We start from the raw sequence: 4,566 nt of genomic DNA on the forward strand, positions 1-4,566 counted from the left end.
GAAGTGAGCGAGCGGCTGTGTGGTGCTCAGTTGCCAACTGAGGTTAAACCACGACAGTGTGATTTCCTGAGCAGAGGGGAGGCAGAGGATTCCTTAGCTGTCTCTTGCAATGTCAAACAGGAAATTATAGATTCTATTGAAGATTTAAGATTAGCCATTCTCTTTCATTTATTTAGCTTCACTCTTTTAATCCTGGGACGGGGGAAGAGTCATAGCATCACCTTCAATACACTCAGTGATTCATCTCTTCTTGTTTTCAGAGTTATATTTGAAAGCCTCTTCACACTAAAGAGTGCTCAGCATGCTGCTTTGTGCCTAAATACTAGCTGACAGATCCAACGTAAGGAATAGAGCTAGCTTCCTTTTCAATGAAGCTGACATTAGCGTGGGGGGTGTTCTTCTTACTTCTTGCATTAGAAAAGAGCCCACCACTGACACCTGTTTTCAGCAGAGTGGTATGTTACAGAATTGGCAGGCTTGAATAAGCTCAGAGCACTGGCAGGCAAAAATCCCTTGGGAGGTAAAGGAACAGAAGTCGTTCCTCGAAGAAACAATGCCAGGGCTAAGAGAAAGAAATTTCCTGTTACGTGCATTTCCAGTGCACCCACTGTTATGTGCAATAACAGACCAACCTGACTTAATTGTACATTCTTTATTGCCTTAAATAAAAGAAGGAAGCATGCAGAAAGGGAGAAATAAGCCAAAGTACTGATGAAAATGTCATCAAGCATCCAGGGATCAAAAGGATGCAAGATAACAACAAGGTATCAGAGGTAACAAGAACTTATCCTGTAGGCAACAGAAGGTGTGTGTCAGAAAAGCAATCACGCTTAGCAGGCCAGAGGGCATGCATGGGAGCACTCATTATATCTTTCTTTCTTTTAAAATGCCATCATATTTATCATTTTTATTAATTTTCACTGAAGACGCTATTTGTGAACTGATGGATAACACAGTAGGTATCAGCACCAAAGACATAAGAATTCAGTTTAGAATAGGGAAGGAAGATACCAGAGAGAGCTCTTACAAAAATTAGGTGTTGCTGAGGTCGGCTGAAATTGCAAAGCTTCATCTTATGATGCTTGGAGAACTGGAAAGCAGCTGTAAAGCCAGAAGTTATCTCAGAATAGCGAGTTCGGTGAGAGGCTAAGAGAACGGACCAGGACTGCTATAACTTTGATGTGTAAAAATTGATCAGTTTGCCTAACTATGGCTTCTAGAGAGAATAACCTGAAGCAAAACCACCGCTTTGTTGTTATGTAGAAACAAGAGCTGATAGCGGAAAGCTCTCCTGAACAGGGCTTCACAGGGAGCTGTTCTTGGCCCATCTCTGTTTGTTCTTGACAACAACAAAACGTGCCCTGAAACATTAAGGTGCTTCATATAATCAAATTAGCATTTCTCAAAGATGACTCAGGTTCAGTCACTCAAATATCCTATTAGAGTGGGGAGAATTCAAGGTATTATTCTTAGTACCAATTCTTTGACTCCATTCAGATTTTTCAGGTCCTATACTGAGGCTGACATTGAAAACTAAGAGTCTGCACTGATGTTTTTATTTTAAAAGCCCTCCACCTTAGTTCTGCTCAGGAGCTCCCATCTGCTCTCTGTCCAAGCTCAAGGGACCTGTTTCTCTTTCCAGTTCCACTGGGCACCTCCGTAGTACTTCTACACTCTCCTGAACTTGCATGAATTTTTCCAAAGATTCCTGTTGAGATTTCTATATGGAGGCCCTAATGTCCTGCCAGAGCAAGTGATTTTCTGCCATGTCAATGCTGTACACGCCACTCTCTGAGCCTGTGCAATAAAACATGCTTGTGCTCATTTCTGGCAAGGATTTGCTGGTACACTGACAGCAACGAATTCTTTCCAAAAAGCTATCCTCCTTGCCTGCCATCTCCCTATCTAGATCACAAGCACTGTGCCTACGATAATATATTTTAAGAGTAGTCTCCAAAAGGAAAGCCACAAATAAGTTTGGGTTTTTGACATTTTTATTCAAGGTGTGCAATGTCGTGTTGTCTTAGGAGAAAAGGATTGGTTTTATATTTGCAGGTCTTGTTAGCAGTAAGTTTTATCAGGGTGCATTTCATACGAAAAAAAGTCTAATTCACAATAACAAAGATTATTTTGTTGAGGCTTTTTTTTTCATATAAAGAATGGAAAGATAAACTCAAAGATCAGCCCTCTAAAATTAGAGATTAGCATTCTTCTTCCTGGTTCTTCTGTTATTTCTACCTCCAAAAAAAGCATCAAATTGAGCTTTGAAGGAAAGCTTAAGGATTTAAGAAACTTTAAGAAACTATACAATACAACAGTAATCACACATATGTTCCCTGGTTTGCTGCCAGTATTTTTATCAAGGGAATAGCTGTTTGCTTAAGACTTCACTTTTATTTTAACATAAATTATCATCTCAGAATTCTAGCTGTAGATGGAGAGGTTATACTAAGTGGAAAGCAAATTTATGTTATGGGTACTTCGTAAACCTTTTTCTAATGTAATAGAACTTACTGCCTTGTTTGGTGTGTTAATATTCTTCTGGAAGAAAAAGGTGAATGTAAATTAGAACCCAACCCTGCAATTATAACGCGTAGCAGTTACAGTCAATTACTTTATAAAACCAACTTGTATATTCTTCAGATTTTTCTTTTCTTTTCTTTTCTTTTGGACCCCCAAAGCCGGAGGCCTTAAAAGGCAGAACCAGGCTGTAAGGTAGAACAGTCTGCTGCTACTTACTGAAAAACACTGGGAGTAGCTAGGTTTTTGGCATATTCCGCTACAAAATTAAAGCAGAGAAAAATCCTTGTTTATAAGCATCATGTTGAATTACTCAGAACTCCTTCATTTTCTTTTTCTGGAATGGATAGTAAGTCATTTTGTGCTTTAGCGTTACCGCATGCATGAAGTGACATGTGCAAGACCAGTCAAAATTATTCGCCTCCTACAGAGTGTAAGGAAGAAAAAAATAAACAAACACCTACTGCTTTCTTGTCAGAAGCAGCACGGTGATAATTAAGGCAGTGTCTCTGTGCCAGGCAGCTCTCAGCTCCTGCCACGTTCCTACAGTTGATCAGGAGCAGGATCCGCTCACCCAGGATCTGGGTGAAGATTTAGCGACAGACAGAGCCACTGACTCCTAAGGAGTCCCAACTTGCTGCTTCTAAAAGCAGCTCTGGACTGTTGCTTAACAGCACCTGCGTCCTGCCTCCAAGATCATCACGTTTCAGAGTCCGTCTGTTTTGGTCAGTCTTTACTAATTTATTTTGGAGTCTGTTTATTTAAAGGCATAATGGCCACTTTTTGAGGTCTCTGGCCCTAATGCAAAGCTGTAGATAACTTTTAACTGGCTCTTTCTTGTAGCTGCTGGTGCATCTTACTTGCAGCTGGCGAGACACTGGCTGAGGTAGTTCAGTGTAGCAAGCCAGCCTCTAGAGAATATTGAGTCACCTGTGGTGTGAATACGCTGCACTGAAAAGACGTGTCAGAGGGAGCTGCAAAAATACACTGAATGATTTTGAGGCTTGAGTGTGCTTGCCAAACTTGTATACTGCCAATACTGCCAATGTGCATCATCAATGCAAACTGGCTTGTGCTAGAAGCAAGCTGTGATGTAGCTGGCTCCATAAACTTGAACTTTGGCAGGTAACCAAACAACACTGTTGGCATATTCAGATATAACCAGGATGGATCAGTAAGGGTGAAGCTAAGTTTGTGTCAGAAAGGAAAATTGAGAAGAATCCTGTAACTATACTGTAAAAGGATAATTTATCTAACAACAACAGCTCTGCTGAAGTTATGAAGAACAACTTCCTGGGAATCCCAACATCCTCTCTGAACATCACGTATGAAAGGAAAAATAAACAAACTCCTAAACCCTTGAATATTTTTATGAGAAGGACATTATTCTGATTCATTACAAGGAATCCTCAACACATGTCCCAAGTCGTTATCAAGTTTTAAAGGCACCGCTAGAAGCATAACTCCTAATAGAGGGGAAAAACAGAGAGCAGGCACGGAAAGCCTCCTGGACTTTAGTATTTGTCAATTAAATCTAGTATACCACTGTGCTATTAAGGACAGAATTTAGCTCTTTTTAGTTTGTATAACTTTATAATGAGTGCCTTTCTCATCATCTCATTGATCAACAGCTTCCTCAAATGGAGTCTGCTGATATGATCAGTAACAGTTTATTCGTCAACACTTCATGAGCATGCATCAGCAGTTAATAATTACTAGATATGAAACTGATTTTGAACACTAAATAACTCCTGATAATTCACAGAAATACATACCACTTTGGTTTTGGTGAGTGTTGTGGTTTAACCTCAGTCAGCAACTGAGTACCACACAGCTGCTCGCTCACTCCTCCCCTCCCCTCCCCCCCCCGTGGGATGGGGGAGAGAATTGGAAGAGTAGAAGTGAGAAAACTTGTGGGTTGAGATAAAAAGTTTAATAATTGAAATAAAATAATAATAATATAATAATAATAATAATGATAATATGCAAAGCAAGTGATGCACAATGCAATTGCTCACCACCCGCCGACCAATGCCCAGCCAGTCC

This window comes from Aptenodytes forsteri, unplaced genomic scaffold, assembly GCF_000699145.1.
Source record: "Aptenodytes forsteri isolate BGI_AS27 unplaced genomic scaffold, ASM69914v1 Scaffold28, whole genome shotgun sequence".
Lineage (NCBI taxonomy): Eukaryota > Metazoa > Chordata > Aves > Sphenisciformes > Spheniscidae > Aptenodytes > Aptenodytes forsteri.